This window comes from Puma concolor, chromosome B3, assembly GCF_028749965.1.
Source record: "Puma concolor isolate L17-30 chromosome B3, mPumCon1.1.hap2, whole genome shotgun sequence".
Taxonomy (NCBI): domain Eukaryota; kingdom Metazoa; phylum Chordata; class Mammalia; order Carnivora; family Felidae; genus Puma; species Puma concolor.
Window position 1 is genome coordinate 110140670 of NC_141672.1, and position 18108 is coordinate 110158777.

At 49.4% G+C, this 18108-nt stretch overlaps 1 protein-coding gene across 10 annotated transcripts in view; it reads right to left on the reverse strand.

The window, feature by feature from the left end:
• The window catches only part of MEGF11 (multiple EGF like domains 11), a 362425-nt gene that overhangs the window by 294354 nt on the left and 49963 nt on the right, over positions 1-18108 (reverse strand). The window lies entirely within an intron of this gene.

An 18108-nucleotide genomic window follows, 5' to 3' on the forward strand; every position in this document is an offset into this window, starting at 1 on the left:
ATGTATAGTAGTGGGGAGCTGGAGGCGTCCTCAGGTGTCCCTCGCCCTTCCCTGGGAGAATGGAGGAGAAGCAGGTCATAGAAACACGCTAGAGAGAACTCAGCATCAGTAAGAAACCATGGGCCGACTATACCTGTAGCAATAGGGTGGGCCCCGAACCAAGGTGTTGAGTGAAAAAAGCTGGGAACTGAAGATTTGTAGCACAACTAAATGTGTGTAAATTTAAAGCACGTGCCCGCAGAGATCGATAATACGTATTTTACCATGGTGCATGCATATTTTAGAACACATTCCAAACACATTAGAGGGGGTGACTGTGGGGGGGGGGTAACAAAAGTGAGGATAGGGGACGGAGAAAGTACACAATGGATGCCATGAAAGGAAAGGCTGATGTTGACCATGAACTACTGAGTGTAATTAACTCAACTCCCTGCACCTGCGGTCCACAAACACGGGAAGAAACAAACCGAGGTCCAGAGAGCTTAAGACGGTGCTCCTCAAACCCTAACGTGCGAACAAATGTCCTAAAGATCTGGTAAAAAATGCAGGTCCTGAGTCCCAGGGCTGCCACGGGGCTTGAGGTCTGCATCACTCACAAACCCCTTGGGTGATACAGAGGCGGCTGGGTCCACAGACCTCGCCATGGGTGGCAAGGGCTTAAGAGATTTACCCAAGATTAAAAAAAAGTGAGCAGTAAAGTCCAAGGAAGAGACTACGTGTCCAATACAGGTAAGTTTCAAAATAATTGTGCTTCCCGGAAGAAGAGAGACAAACGAGAGTACATTATCATAACGTGTGCTTCCATTTATATAAGCTTCTAGAACATACATGCTAATCTTGTGATGGCAAAAGGCAGATCAGTAGTCGCCTGGACATGGGGCTGGGGGGATGGATGGATTACAAAAGAAACTTTTGGGGATAATGGATATGCTCACTATCTTGAGTATGGTGATGGCTTTCTGGGTGTATACATAGGTCAACACGCATTGAATTGTACAGTTCAAACATGTAGCTTATCAGTCACACCTCAACAAAGCTGAAAACAAACAAAAGGATCTGTGTCCTTCCTCCCCACCCCTACCATACTGGAGATGCCCCCTTTGCATTTCAAACTGAAAGGAAGAGTTTTATAGCTAGCCCACGCACCCACGGCTGGACTCCATCCCTCCATCTCCTCCACCCCTCCCACCTCAGGCCCACCGCCATGTCACCCCCCCCAACCCCCACCTGCTTGGCATTCCAGGCTGACTCTACCCTTGTTCTCCTCTTCTTACCTGTCCTCCCACACACTTCCCCCAAACCCTCTTGCACCCTGTCCTTCCCCCCACTCTGCCACACTGACTTTCTTTTACTTCTCCCAAAGCACCACCTTCCCACCCACTCTGGATCTCTGTCTACACTGCTCACCTACCCCACCTCTTCCCCATCCCTCTTGCCTGGTGAACTCCTACACATCCTCCAGTCCAAGCTCAGGTGTCCCTTCCCCAAGAGACCACCCCCAGCCCAAGCTCCTTTGCTCTATACTTTCCTAGAGCGACGTTCCTTTCCTTCCAAGTAGAGACACCAGTTTATCACCATGATTTACACCTGCCTATCCCACTGCACCGTGAGCCCTGTTTTGCTCACCTCTACGTCCCGCACCTAACGCAATGCCTGACACATAGGACATGCTCCATAAATACTCATTTGGTATAAGAGTGTTTGGTGAACCTTCCAAAAGGCCTTTGGCCATTGCTAGGCAAAGACATTATCAGATTTGGTGGCGGCAGCTGATTTAGACACACACACACACACACACACACACACACACACACACACACACACACTGCCTCCGCTGCACCCCCCTGGGGCACCGCACTGCCCCACCCCTGCCAGCCCCTGCTGCCTGGAGCTCTACAGAGAAGATCTACCAGGAATACAGGCTAATCTGAAAAGTTCTCCCTCACGTCCAACCTGATCCCCAACGTTCCTTTCAAAGCACCGTTTGCATAAAGTAAATGGCACTTTTGCTTTTGTAGGCTTTTTTCTTTCCACAATTTCAACACCTCTGTGTTTGGATGTAATTATCTCCTTTCTGGGCTCGTATCCCAAACTGTGGCCGTGCCGATGAGAGCCGGAAGATAAGTTTCAGAGGACGATCTGGACCCAAACAAGCCCCCTCGGGCGAGGCAGCCAAGCCTTGGGACTCACTGCCAACTCAGGGCAGACTCCAGAGACCAGGGGAAGCCACCCTGAATAGGGGGTGCTGGTAGGGGAGGGGTCAGGCAGCAGAGAGGCCAGAAGAGGAAGGGGTGCCTCCCAGGAAGCAAAGGCCAGGGGCAATGGGTTGGATGCCCAGTCAGCCCGCCGGCAGGCACCAGGTGGAGCAGCTCAGTGGAAGCAGAGCCAGGCAGCGGCACCCTCGGTAGAGGCCCAGGAATTAAAGAGGCAGGGCTCAAAGTGCTGGCCAGCCAGGCATCAGAGATCCGGAGGGCTAGACGAACGCCAAACGGCCCTCAGCGGCCGCCACTCCTGCCCTTCTCTCTGCCATTTCCGCTCAGCGCATCTGGCCATTTCCTGCCCAAACCCTGTCCCGATGTCAGGACCCCCTCAGCCCTCTCGACCCTTCCTCGGTTCTGCCCAGCCAGAGGGGAACATGGAAAAGAGTGAGGTGAACACCCAGACCCAGGCTGAGCGCACTCCCTGACAGGCCCCCCGGAATTCTCAGGCTCCTCCACCACTGGAGATGTTACGGGGAAGGGAAGGAATCTCACGCACAGACCCTCTGGGAGGCGGGGAGGGGGACCGATGTTGAGCTGCCCTTGGGGGCTGTGCTGTGGCCCAGAGCCCGAGTCTGTGGAGGAGGGGCGGCCAGCACCTGCACTGCCTGCAGTGGCTTCTATCCTAAGCCCCAAAGGGTGGTGATGCTATAGGAATCCCTCCTCTGCCTCTGCGGTAAGGGAGCTCACATCATTCTCTGAAGGCGTACAGGTCACTGCAGGTGGCTTCCAGAAAGGAAGATGGGGGGGGCAGGGAGCGAGCCAGGAGGCTGCACATAGTGGGAGATCATCCTCGAGAAAAAGCAGGGACCACCTGACATGCGTCTAGTTATGGGTGCGTTCTCTGTCTCCATCACCGGGGGACCCCCCCGTCACTGAGTGGTCGTGGCCCTGCTGAGCCAGTTCCCTTGATGAGCCTCCACCCACTCACACAAAGGGCGCACGAGAAATGAAGCCCAAAGGTGAACATCCCTCGTACCAATAACAAAATACTAACTGATGGGCAGTTTATAAAGCAGCTAGGACAGACATGATTATCACCCTTCCTACTATGGGGAAACTGGCATTCTGTGCCCAAGGTCACAGAGCTAGTGATGGCTGCACCAGGATTTAAACCAGGAACAACACCAGCTTTGAGGGAAATCCCATCTCCATTTTAATCCTAGCTCTGCCATCCACCAGCTGTGTGACCTGGGGTGAGTTACTCAACCTCTCTGACCCCAGTGCCTTTCTTTCTAAAAAAAAAAAATTTTTTTTAATGTTTATTTTTGAGAGAGAGAGAGAGAGAGAGAGAGTGCATGAGCAGGGGAGGGATAGAGAGAGAGGGAGTCACAGAATTCGAAGAAGGCTCCAGGCTCTGAGCTGTCAGCACAGAGCCGACACAAGGCTTGAATTCACAAACCATGAGATCATGACCTGAGCCAAAGTCAAATGCTTAACTGACTGAGCCACCCAGGTGCCCCCCCCCGCCGAGTTGCCTTTCTTAACAACTGTATTAATTACTATCTATCTCACAAATACGAGGGAGAATGAAAAAAGGTGAAATATACAATACAAAGGAAAGCAGTTAATAAATGTTTGTTTCTTCTTTCCAATTCCAATTTTTTTTTTTATTTTTTAATGTTTATTTGTTTTTAACAGAGAGAGAGAGAGAGAGAGAGAATGAGTGGAAGAGGGCCAGAGAGAGAGGGAGACACAGAATCTGAAGCTGACTCCAGGCTCTGAGCTGTCATCACAGAGCCCGATGCGGGGCTCAAACTCAAGGGCCGTGAGATCATGACCTGAGCCAAAGTCGGACGCTCAACCGACTGGGCCACCCAGGTGCCCCTCCAATTCCAAACTTTAAAATACATTGTTTTGGGACAATTCCAACATGGAGGTTACAAAGGACTTTTCAGTGAAAAACGAAGCACATTCTCGTTCTCGAAAGTAGAATCTAGGAACACGTGTGGCCAAGCATTTCTCTGTCTTCAGCCACCCAGGCATGGAGCCCCGTCTTTCTGTTCCCTTCCCCCTTCCCTCTGTATATCAGGGGAGATAGAGCAGTACCCCCAAGTCAGGTCACCTCCTTCCAGAGGAAAGGAAGCCGGCTCACTCCCTGCTGGGGCACATCCACCTGCTATGCATGGTTCAGTGGTGAGCCCAGATGTGCCCCTGAAGGCGGAAGGTCTGTCAGCAGCCCCAAGCCTGGTGACAGCTGGAGTTTCACGGCCAGGGACCAGCCGCAAGGGAGTCTGCCCCTCACACCCAATCTCTGATCCAGGAAGGAAGGCTCCAAGTGTTGTCTGGGGACAGTACAGCAGTCTCCTGTTCTCGTGTGCAAAGAAAGCACTTCCTCTCCCATCTATTTACCCACAGTCCTGGGAGGCGGGCAGTGAAAACGCTGTCAGCCCCATTCTGCAGGGAGGAATGACAAAAGATTGTCCAGGGCAGTGGGGCTTGACCCCACCGTTCCAGAGTCCAAGCTTCTGTCCACTTCCATGTCCAACTCCAGTGCCCTTTACACGGAGTCCCGCCTGCTCCCTGAGGACTCCTGGCAGCATCAAACCTAAGCCTCCCTGTGTCAATGTCAGCTCCACGATATTGTGATAACTGAGCTGTGGCTACGTAAGAGAACGCCCTTGCTTTTAGGAAATACACACTGAAATATTTAGGAATAAAGGAGCATCACTCCTGCAACTATCATTTTGGATACACATCCACACCCACAATGCGGGGTTTCTCAACCTGGGCGCTGCGGACATTCTGGGTGAGATAATTCTGTGTCGGGCAGAAGATGGGGTGGTTTCCGTGCATCCTAAGAAGTTTAGCAGCATCCCTGGCCTCTACCCACTAGATGCCTGTATCACCCACCCCCTACTCAAGTGCGGCAACAAAACTCTCCAGGCACTACCAAACGGGGGCAAAATCACTTCCTATTGCGGCCGAAAGAGACAGAAAGGGTGGTAAAATGTTAGCCTCCGGCTTTGTAAGTTTCCTGTAAATAGGAGATAATTTCCACATAGAAAGTTTTAAAAAATAAAATTCCACGAGCACTTGCAATCTAACCAAAAGGAAGAAAGAGAAGACCTTGCCAGGTCACCGGCTCTTGGTCTCCACCCCAAAGGCCCGCATTCCCTTTGCTCACAGGTCATGGATCCCACAAGCGAGCGGTCACTGCGTGTCAGCACCCCCTCGACCTTCCAAACAAACGTGCGCTCACAGAAGCCTCCGGGTGTGAGGTGCTGGTGCACCCACTCTACAAATGGGGAGCCCAAGGCCGGGAGGGACGAGGCTCCAGGCGCTGCAGCTCCAGTGGGCAGGGGGGCCTTGAGCCCAGCCTCCTGACCTGCCCCCTTGCAGCCCCCACCAGCACGTCTATGCACTGGGCTTCTCCCAGTCCCCACGCAGCACTGCATGGACCCCCTTGCATACATCGAAGGTTAACCACGGCCTGCGCATCTTTTGTATTCCTTTCCCAAGGGGGGCTGGGCAGAGCTGCCTTTCAGACGGTTCCAAGTCAGCAGATTTTGCCTCCTGCCTTCGCCTTACGATCTGTGGTTATTCTGAATCACGCTGGCTAACTGCCATTCAGAGCAAATTGGTTATCCAGGGGGAAACAAAAAATACCCCAAACTTTTTAAATAAATAAATAAATAAATAAACAAACAAATAAGCCAGGGAAGGGCGGGGGGGGGGAGGAGTGGGGAGAGAAGGAAAGTAAATTGCACACATGCAAATTGGAATTATTTAAAAATTAAAAGTTCCTTTAAATTATTTAACCTAATTCCCACCCGACTCTCCCAGGGAGACAGCCGCTTGTGTTCCGCCGAGCGGAGAGGATAAAGCAGAAGCCTCCGGAGGCAGCGGCACAAGAGAGGGGAGGCCAAGTGAGTCGAATTTTCCAAACACCTGTGTGTTTGGGCGGCTGCGCAAGAGGCAGGCAGTGGTGAGACCCGCAACCTGCAACCGGCGGTGCAAAGGGGAAGTACAAGAAACATAATTAATGCGGGTATCACATTTCATGGCTTACAAAGCACGGTCTCGTTTTTATTTAGTCCTCACACCCACCCCGTTGCTATTTTCCATCGCAGGCATACAGAAGCTAAGGCCAGGAAGGGTTGGGCCTCGGGTCACAAAGCCAGCCAACGGTAAGCCCAAACCCCGGCCTGGAGCCCCGTGCTCTGCACGGAGACGTGCTGAGGCTCTTTTCCTTCCCCGTTCTGCTGGACCACCCTCCAGGAGGACCGTGGGAGGGAACGGCAGGAGCAGGGGGCCTCGGGTCAGACAGCCCCCAGATCTCATTCTGCCTCTGCCGCTTCCCACTGAATGATCCCAGGGGAAAAAAAAAAACAAAAAAAACAAAAAAACAAAAAAAACCTCATCTCCCTGAGCCTTTTTCCTCACAGGGACGAGGAGGAGGAAACTCGCTTCCTGAGACCGTTAAGAGAGTTGTAAGAGATGATGCATCTAAGGCACGAGGCACTTAGTAGGTGCTTGATGAATGGGGTGCTTAATAGCTCCAAGGAGCAGCTGGGGAAAACAAGGGTCATTAAATGTCCACTCTGCCCACGAATGTTAGGCCAATAGTTCTCAACCAGACTGCACACTGGAATCATCACGAAGCTTTTAAAATTCCCAGAGCCCATGTGGGGCCCCAGAGCAATCAAATCGGAATCTCGGTGTGTTTAAGGCTCTCTGGGTGATTCCAATGTGGGGCCACAGTCAAGGACCGCTGTGACACTCCATTTAGGATACGAGCAATGAAAGCATACATTACTCTGTAGCTGGTAGGATTCAGGGTAGACACTAAGTGGAGCTTTTCTAAAGGGTTCTAGAAGGCAGATCCAAGGAATAATGTACACTGTCCCTCTGTGGGGATTGGCAAGAGCAGCCCTTTGTGATGGAGGAAGAAAGCAGGAAGAGCCTGGATGGGGTGGGGGGCCTTCCAGAGGCCTTCCTGCGGCCTGGAGGCAGCCAAACCAACCAAGGCCCCCGGTAGGTAGAATGGGCAAGCAGTGAGGGACGGAGCGAGCGCTTGTGGTGATTACATAGCACCGTTCAAAATGCCAGACAGCGACCTGTCAGAAATCCTTGCCCACCTGAGCCCCCACCACCAGAGGGACACTCCAGATGGCCTGACAGTTGCCACCTGACTCGACCTCAGGACAAGCACAGAATCGCCAGGGTGACTCCGTTCCCCCCACCCCGCATGGCACACTGAGATTCACAATACACCCTACGTAGGTGCCAAGCCCTGGGCACTACCCAGAACTTCAATTTCCTTTCGATTAATCCACGAAGGGTCTAATTTGCATGCGATTTGCATAAACCTGCTTGTTTCCATTTAAGAAAGACCCCAACTCCGAGCAGGTGAGATAAAATAAATTGGCTTATTTATTGTCCCTCCTGCTGCAATTGTATTCCAAACCTAACATCTCCGAGTGTTCCCAGGGGAGCGTTTAACACTGCAGCCTGCTGAGGACCTGCCCTGGAGGGTGAAGACAGCCTGGGGGGACTCCCAGGGAGACAGAAAAGGTAGTTCCCTCCTCCCCAAATCAGGCCAGGGCTAAGCCAGAGGGCGGCCTCAGAAGGAGGACCAGAGCAGTTTCATGGTTTTAACTGTAGCCCCCCAAAAATCAAACCCTCTTTTGCTGTCCTGTCCTGCCGTGGGGACCACAGTCCTGTCTGAGCCCAAGCTGGAGGAAGGTTGCTCTTCAAAACGGTCATTTTATTTATTACAGACACACTGTCAAGGCCAAAGCACAAAGGATTCAGCTGACTTGTAAGGTCCCTCCTGACTCTAAGCTCTTACACAGGGGTTTCAATTGATGCTTTGCGTCACATAGTTGAGTGGAAAAATCCATTATGTTAACAGCTGGCACCAGCATTCCTTAGGGAGGGAACTGTCTCTAGGGGGAGAAAAGCCTTTGAAAGACTGCTTGGGGGACCTGGACTCTGGGGGTCTGAGACCACTGAAGCCGGGCAACCTCAGGGAGGTGCCACGGAGAGAACGCCATAGAGCAGGTACCACGGAGAGGGCAGCACAGGAAGACCATGGTCTGCTGTACTCCTTCTAGAACGGCGAAAGGCAAGATGGAATGAGGCCTAGGAATGATGGGGGCCGGGGCGGGGCAGGGGGAGAGGCCCTCAGGTCAAGACGGCTTCAGACTGAGCCATCAACCCAGTCCCACTGAACTCTATACTACCGTCAGGTCCCGGAAATCTTGAGGACAGCGTGGGCGTGGCACTGGCACATCTCTTCACTGGATCACAAGGGGCTGGGAGACTCCAGCTGATGCTTGGGTTACACTCTTAACAAGAAGCCTGTTAAACAGTAGCTCAGCAAATGTTGGGGGCTTACTCTGGAAAAGGCATTCTGCTAAAATCTCCGTAGCAATCGTAAGGATGTAAGTTCTGTAACTATCCCAGTTTACAGAGAAGACCGAGGCCCCGAAGAGGTTGCATGATTTGCACAAGGTCACGTGGCTAGAAGGTACCAGAGCTAGGATCTGCCATCCACCTGCCAGGCTCGTAACCACTGCATTACATCAGGTAAGCCTCTCAGCTGTCCTGTAAAGCAAGGAAGACCAACATTGACAGGGACGAGTTTCATTGACCTAAGTGACTCACCTAAGATCACCGGCTGGGACGTAAAGTCTTCTGATCTCAGTGTGGGCCCTTTTCGCTGTACCACTCTGCCCCTTGACATGTTACAAATATCAAATGAGCCTATGATTTGGTACTCGTGAGTCATCGGGCAAGATGGCATTTGGAGGTGGCGTGACAGAGAAAGGGCACAGGCTTCGGTTCAGGAAGACCTATGTTCTGATCCCCGCTCTGTCACTTTCCAGCTGTGTGTGCCACACAACAAGTTATTCCATCTCCCTGACCCCCAGTTTCCTCATCTGCAAAATGGGGGGATACCTCTTGTCCACTGACCTCAGAGGATAAGGAGTGTAATGGATTTTGATGTCCAAGGCGGAGCCCTGAGCCGGGACAGAAACAGGTTTAGAAACGGAGAAAACGTTGAAAGACTCGTGGGACATCCCTTACCCACCAGGCCCATCAGAACATTTCTGGCTCTCTCCGTGGACACCTCAACCCCCACCCCTGCTGGGGCAGCAGTGTTCCTCATCAGAAGCCCATTTTCCACTCCTCTGAGTGACCACCCGCCTAATCTCTCTCCCCTTGGAACAGGAAAACACGGTGCTACACCCCCATGCGTTTCTCTGCCAGTGCAGAACCCCGGGCCTCATCCTGCACCCTGCACCCAGCAAAACCAACCGGTTCTGTTTCACGGAGGAGACAGCCTTGCCCTCCCAGAGATGCCAGCCCGACAGGCAGATGTGGACCCTGTCTCCAGGGATCTCCCTCTCTGACGCAGGGCATGTATTTACTGCCCTAGGAAAGCCCAAGGCCAGGCAGGAAGACCCAAGCGCTTGCCCTCAAAGAGCTACCAACCTGATGCGGGAGCCTCAGTCCCCACTTCCCCTTTGGAGGTATCCCCAGTCTGAGGGAAGTTCCTAACCCCAAAGATACACTGCACACAGGTACACACACTCATAGGTGCACACGCACCGGCCCTGCTGGGGGACATCCTGGAAGTTCAAGGGGTGGGTTGAGAGGGGCGGGTCCACGTGGGAGTATTAGTGCCCTTCAGTCTCCTCAAATTTCACCTCAACCAAAGTGCTCCCATGAGGACCTCACTGGGCCTTCCCACCATTTTCCCAACCGCTTTATTTATTTTTTTTTTTTAAGTTTATTCATCTTTGAGAGGCACCTGGGTGGCTCAGTCGGTTGAGCGTCCAACTTCGGCCAGGTCATGATCTTGCAGTTCATCAGTTCAAGCCCCACGTCAGGCTCTGTGCTGACAGCTCAGAGCCGGGAGCCGGGAGCCGGCTTCAGATTCTGTGTCTCCCTCGCTTTCTGCCCCTCCCCCCCACTCTCTCTCTCTCTCTCTCTCTCAAAAGATGAATAAACATTAAAAAACTTTTTTTTTAAGTTTATTCATCTTTTGAGAGAGAGAGAGAGAGAGAGAGACAGAGCATGAGTGGGGAAGGGGCAGAGAGAGGGAGACACAGACTCTGAAGCAGGCTCCAGGCTCCGAGCTGTCAGCACAGAGCATGACGTGGGGCTCGAACCCATGAACTGCAAGATCATGGCCTGAGCCGAAGTCAGACACTCAACCGACTGAGCCACCCAGGCGCCCCCCCACCCCAGCCCCTTTAAAATCACAAGTATTTTCCTCCCAGACCCTACAGTCCCTTTTACTGTTTAATATGCCCATCCCCCCCACTCGGGTGATGGGAGCTACTGTTAGCAGAGGCTCTTGGAAGCCCACCCCACCCGATCACGATCACGGTGGGCCAGCAACTGACAAGGACCCTGGCACAAAAGCCCAGCCCCCTTGCTTCAAGACGGAAACTGCAGTGCAATTCCCGTCGCAGAGCTCCCCTCGTGATCAGACTGAATTAGACTCCATGTGAAACCGCCGCTCGCCCCCTTCACCTGACAGCACGCTCAGCGAATCACCTGCACATGGATCCAAGCCTCCAGCTCTGCGTCTATGCAACCTGCCCTAAGACACCAAGGAAATAAAACGTGAAGTCGGAAGACCTGGCTTCAACCCCTACCTCCTTCACCTGCGAGCTATGTGATGTGAGGCAAGTTACTTAACCTCTCCAAGCCTCAGTCTCCTCATCTTTAAAATGGGAGTGATAATGAGTCCAATAAAATCACATAAGTCAAAGTAGTTTGTGGCCTGCTAAAAAGCCCTATCAGCAAGACTGTGGTGTGGTGGTCATTACAGTCTTTGGAACAGCGCTGTCCTCAAAGAAAGATAAGGGATAGAAATCCATCCACAAAACCCATCCCCCCCACCAAGGGCCTATTAATTACCCCGCAGCCAGAGTCACTGGGTCCATGGGTCAGTACCAAAACGATAGTGAGGACATCTCCAAACACTCCAACTTCTCCTGGATCACCGGAACATACCAATCAATCCCCAGATCAATAGAAGACTTTAAATGCATTTCTATTTTCAGATTTGTGTCATATGTTAACATTTTGTCAGTAGACAATGGTGGCGGGCATGTTAAATATATACCATTTTAGGGGCGCCTGGGTGGCTCGGTCGGTTAAGCGTCCGACTTCAGCTCAGGTCACGATCTCGCGGTCTGTGAGTTCGAGCCCCGCGTCGGGCTCTGGGCTGATGGCTCAGAGCCTGGAGCCTGCTTCCGATTCTGTGTCCCTCTCTCTCTGCCCTTCCCCCGTTCATGCTCTGTCTCTCTCTGTCTCAAAAATAAATAAACGTTAAAAAAAATTTTTTTTAAATATATATATACCATTTTAATATTTCGTGGAGACCCTTAGGTACTTTCGGTTATAGTAAAAAGTCTGTTCTTTCACTCCAAAGCCATTTGATTCTACACGTTGCAAGCCTCAGCTGTTTACGGTCCCAGACTAAAATATTTGTGTTAACATGGCTGCCCCTATTCTGTACCCAATGACTCCCTTAGTCCTTTCAAAAGTTTCCCATTCATTCGTTCATTTATTTATGCAACAAAAATCTGTCAAGCACCGGGGCGCCTGGGTGGCCCAGTCGGTTAAGTGTCTGACTCTTGATTTCGGCTCGGGTCATGATCTCAAGGTTTATGAGATCGAGTCCTGCTTGGGATTTTCACTCCCTCCCCTCCTTTCTGCCCCTCCCTTGCTCACACTCTCTTGCACTCTCTCTCTCAAAATAAATGAATAAACTTAAAAAAAAAAAAAATCTGCTAAGCCCCTACTATGACACTGTATAAAGCACAAGAGGTACATTAGTTCCAAAGTAGGTGTCCCCTGAGTTTCCCCAAAGGCAGAGCCTGAGACAAAGACATGCGTGCAGGTAGTCTAATCGAGAGGTGACCCCAGAGGGCAGGAGAAAGGGACAAGAGGAGTTAGAGGAGAGACAAGGGACACAAGGATTCACTATCTAGTTGGCCAACACTATAGGCAGCTGGGCTCATTCTGCTGGGGCTCCTAAGGAGCATCTCAGATGTGTCTGCCCAGGAAATGAAACAGGGAAATATTTATCCATCCTTAATGGGGAAATACTGTCTGCGTTGGCTAGAGACAGCCATGCTGGTGTTACTTCTCCTGCAATCCTACATTGGTTATATAGGTTCCGCTTGGAGTCTCTCACCTCCGTGTCAGGAAAGTCCTGGGGCACCTGGGTGGCTCAGTCAGTGAAGCATCTGACTCGTGATATCAGCTCAGGTCATGATCTCACGGTAGTGCTGTGTGCTGGCAGCACGGAGCCTGCTTGGGATTCTCTCTTTCCCTCTCTGTGCCCCTCCCCCACACGTGCACGCTCGCGCGCTCTCTCTCTCTCTTTCCAAGTAAATCAATAAATTTTTTTTTTAGAATAAAGAAGGTTGTGTTTAAAAGTTTACCTACTTGGTAGAGACAGCTGTGGGGTGGAAAGAAGCTATTTTGCAACTTGCCTGAAGGGCAGCATCATGTATCCCACCTACTTTCAATCAGGAATTAAAGTGACTAAGACCACAAACTACTAAACTATTGCCTGCAGCCACTTCAGACGTATCATGGTTTGAAACGGTTTCCTGGGAAGGAAATGGTTAAGCGGGAGGAGGGAGGTGAGTTACCTCCCAGAGAAAGAAAGAGGACTGGTCAGATCTCCTAGCACACATGCTACTGAGAGATCTCTGGCGACCAGCGGTGGTGTCTGCTAACAGCCAGTCTTCATCTATGGAAGGCTCTTAGCAGATGTACCAGGCTTACCTGGGAGCCTAGAATTGCCTTACAGTAAATAAATAAGGAAACCTATGAATTTATGGAACAGGGAGCCCTTTAAGTCACGTAAGCTATGTCGCTATCTGAGTACACAGTGGAGATGTTTCAAAACCAAAGCAGCTCCTTTCTGTGGAAACAAGGTAGTTACAGACAGTTCTTGGAATCCTCATGCGTAAATCTGGGCAGAGTAATCCTCATGTGGCGAGAAAGGACTGATGGGCTGCCTCGGTGGTCCCGGACCACCCCCCTCCCCCCTGCTCCACTCGTACCTCCTGTATTCTTGACATCTTTTGTAAACCTTGATGCTGGGTAAGGTCGCTGAGTCCTAAGAGTCTGATTTGACGATTCAATGTTTTGTGTCACCTCAGTAGGGGCCATATATACAGTGTCATCTCCAGGTTCATTAAATGCACATGTTCTCTGCCTTTCAGACCACTGTCTCTCACAGAGCTTATGTTTCTAGGTTCCAACCACATCTATAAAGTCTCCAAAATTCCTTTGTCCTTGACCTCGTCCTAATGGGTAGCCCAGAGACCCACATCCTAACAGCCCAGCAGGAGTTCAACGGTTCCACTGGTAGGAACCCCTTTTGTTAATTCTCCCTGGGCCCCTCCCCTCCACAAGGCCTCCAGGTCTCAAGAAATCTTACCCATGGAATGAGTTACGTTTACCGAGAAATAATTAAAATAGTTTTTCCAACTTTAATCAAAGACATTCGTAACGACAAGTCAAGAGCTTCTGACCAGCGTGAAGCTACCTATCATGTGAACTTGACAGCATTTCAGATGATAGCAGAGGAAAGTGGTCTCAACATGGATAAATATTGAATGGGAGGAGGGAGGGGATTCCTTTTGAAATTTTGGAAATACTTTTTTTTTTAATTTTTATTTATTTTTGAGAGAGAGAGTGCAAGCAGGGGAGCAGCAGAGAGAGAGAAGACACATAGATTCCGAAGCAGGCTCCAGGCTCCGAGCTGTCAGCACAGAGACCGACACGGGGCTTGAACCCACGGACCTCAAGATCATGACCTGAGCTGAAGTCGGATGCTTAACCGACTGAGCCACCCAGGCACCCCTGGAACTACTTTTTTTAAAAAAAGATTTTTTTTTTAACGTTTATTTACTTTTGAGAAACAGAGAGACACAGAGCATGAGCAGGGGAGGGGTAGAGAAAGGGGGAGACACAGAACGTGAAGTAGGCTCCAGGCTCTGAGCTGTCGGCACAGAGCCCGACGCGGGGCTCAAACTTACAAACTGCGAGATCATGACCTGAGCCGAAGTCAGTCACTTAACCGACTGAGCCACCCAGGCGCCCCTGCCCCTGGAAATACTTTTTAAAGGGACCTCAGGTTGGAAACCACCGCTATATATATTCCTTTATTCTCATTCACTTTGTTCATCATCTGCCATTTCTCTGGCCGTTCATAAAGCTCTTGGATTTTTGCCAGTTTACGTGCTTCCACCTTTAGTATTCCCCCACCTGCGTGATCTTTAATGTCAGCAGCAAGCCCGAAGCTCACCATGAATATCGATTTTCAAATCCCATGTAAAAATGTAAATAACCATCTCAGGACCCACCCATGGGCCCCTTTCTCTCCCCCTGGATGTCCTAATAGCTTTGGGCCTCAGCAACCCTCTGCATGGACCCCGGCTCAGCTTCCCACCCGTCTAGAGTGGCTGTTCGCCAGAGACGAATGAACAAACAGATCCATGGTATGCAAGGAGAAAAAATTAAATCTCCTATTTTTATTACTTCATTGAAAAGGAGAAAAATGTTTATTCAATACTTAGTGTGCATTATTGGTAAGCAGTCCGTGTATATACTTTATTAACAAATTTATGCATATTGGAATGAAGCTCAAACCTTTTTTTATGAAGAGCAGCGGACAATCCAAAAAATGTAGATGTCATTGCTGAACATATTGTCTCCATTTCCTACCCCCTTCCCCATCCCTCGTATTTTTCTATCCCCAGTCCTATGGCCCTGGGTATTTTTCCAGCTGTCACCTCCTTCAAATCTCCACTCTGTTACTCTCTGCTCCAGACCTCTGGCTTGCTCTCCACCCAGTCTCCTGCACTTAATGTTTCAGAGCTCCTTGCATATTCACTGGCCTTCAGCGGGGCCCACACCCTGCTCCCCAGGCGAGCCCCAGGGGCCCCCACACCCAGACCCAGTTCCTGAGCCCACAGCCCAGCTCAAAGCCCGGGTCTCTACTTAACATGGGTAATTGTGGAGTCAGAACAAACCAACAATATAAAAATGTCTCTTGAAATGTTACATCATGTAGTCCAAACTAGAAACAGTCTAAATACCTACCAGTAGGATTTTGAAGAAAAAAATTGCGGTTTATCTGCAAAATGGCCTGTTACATAGCCATTAAAAAATATATTGTCTAGAAATTTCTAATAACATGGGGAAAGTCTCAAGCTACAGAATCAAGTACAAAAGCAGTCCTGAGAATCTCTACAAAGTGAAATATCTGCAAAGAAAACATACACATCGCCAACAGGTACATTAAAAGGTGCTCACCATCAGTAGCCGTGAGGGAAATGCAAATCAGAACCACAATGAAATACCAACTCATACCTGTTAGAATGGCTAGTATCAAAAAGACAAGAAATAGCAAATGTTGGCAAGGACGCGGAGAAGAAGGAGCCCTTGTGAACTCAGTGGAAATAGAAATTGGTGCAGCCACTACGGAAAACAATAGGGAGCTTCCTCAAAATTTTTAAAATAAGAACCACCATATGATCTAGCAATTTCCCCACTTCCAGGTATCTATCCAAAGGAAATGAAAACACTAACTCAAAAAGACACCTGCACCCCCATGTTCACTGCAGCATTATTTACAATAGCCACGGCATGGAAACAATCTAATTATCCATCTATGGATGAATGCATAAAGATGTGATAAAGACACACACACACACACACACACACACACACACACACACACACAACATAAAATAAAAAGCAAATCTTGTCATTTGTGACAATGTGGATGGACCTTGGGGGGATTATGCTAAGCGAAAGAAGTCAGACAGAGAAAGACAAATATTATATGACATCTCTTATGTGTAGAATCTTAAAAAAAAAAAATCATAAAAAAAAAATATCATAGATACAGAGAACAGGTTTGTAGTTGACAGAAGCAGGCGATGGGGGTGGGCAAAATGAGTGAAGTGGTCAAAAGGCACAAATTTACAGTTATAAGATACATTCTGAAGATGCACGCAGAGCGAGCACAGTGACTCTAGTTAACAATGCGGTATCGTGTGTTTGCAAGTTAACCACGCTGTGTTATATATTTGAAAGCCACTAAGAGAGTAGATCATAAAAGCACTCAGCACAAGAAAACAAGTGTAAGTATGAGAGGTGACGGATGTTAAACTAAACTTATTGTGGTGATCATTTTGCCATGTATACATATATCAGATCATTATGTTGTATACCTAAAACCAATAGAGTGCTACGTGTCAATCATATCTGATTGAAAATAGAAGAAAACCAGATTAGAAGGCATTCTTCAGCTAGGCTATAAGGAACATGCCAACTCTGGTTAGCAGACTGAGTTTTTCAAAACAATCTTAATCTCCAGGTATATAGTCAATGGCCAAAAAAAAACCCAAAAATCATGATTTTCCAGAATGTAAATTTGCTCCTCTGCTCACTGAATTTAAAAGTATAAATTCTGTAAAGAGAAGTACCTGCTGTGGGTCAGGTTCTAACAGACACATCGTATTTTACATCACATAAGTATAATCTCAACTATAAATATATAAACATACATAAGGAAAAAAGCCTGGCAGGAAATATACCAAAGTATTGCTAGAAGCTTTCTCTGCCTTCATTCACAGTTCAGTTAAGTATTCACTGATGTTCCTTACGTATTCTCGCCTTGAACTGGGTCCTCATTTATGGAATCATGGCTGATTTTGGTTTTCTTTCTTTCTTTTTTTTTTAATGTTTATTTATTTTTGAGAGAGAGAGCACGAGACAGGGAGGGGCAGAGAGAGAGGGAGACACACAATCTGAAGCAGGCTCCAGGCTCTGAGCTGTCCGCACAGAGCCCGACGCGGGGCTTGAACTCACAAGCCGTGAGATCAGGACCTGAGCCGAAGTTGGATGCTTAACTGACTGAGCCACCCAGACGCCCCGGATTTTGGTTTTCTACTTTACACATTTCTGGGTTTTTCTACTTTTCTTTAAAGAGCGAGTTTTGGGGCGCCTGGGTGGCGCAGTCGGTTAAGCGTCCGACTTCAGCCAGGTCACGATCTCACGGTCCGTGAGTTCGAGCCCCGCGTCGGGCTCTGGGCTGATGGCTCAGAGCCTGGAGCCTGTTTCCCATTCTGTGTCTCCCTCTCTCTCTGCCCCTCCCCCGTTCATGCTCTGTCTCTCTCTGTCCCAAAAATAAATAAACGTTGAAAAAAAAAATTTAAAGAGCGAGTTTTACTTTTACAAAAAATAAAACAGAATCAAACAGTGTTTTTCTTATGAAAGCATATGCCATGAATCTAAAGACTGTTTTGAAAATCTGAATTGTATGTACTGATCCCTGCTTGCTTACATGTTTTACTCCTTGTAAAAACCTCTAGGGGATAATTGGTATTATTTCTTCTAGAGAAATAATGGTACTTTTCCTGGGTGGTTGCTCTCTCTGGGAATTCAGGGATTTTACTTCTTATCATCGGTTACCCCCACCCACCCTTAGTTCTAGAGCCTCCAGAACATTAGTGACTGAGCCCGAGTTAGCCAGCAAAGGGGCTGGGACACAGCAGCCAACCCCCATCTCCAATTGCATCCAGACATAGAAAGGCATTATAACTCCAACAGGAAGGAGTGAAGTTAGGCATAAGGCAGAACTTTCCTTCTGGCATGGTGGTTCAACCACACAGTGGTGAGACTCTTTCTCCAGGGAAGCCAGGGAAGGGCAAGGTAACAGCAGGCCTCCTTATGGCCTCCTTACAGCCCTAAGACCCCAGTGTGCCTCTTCAGAATCCTGGGTGGGGTCTGCTCCCTAGGGATTACTGCCACTGAGATCCAAAGCATCCCTCAACCTCCCCACTGTCAAACA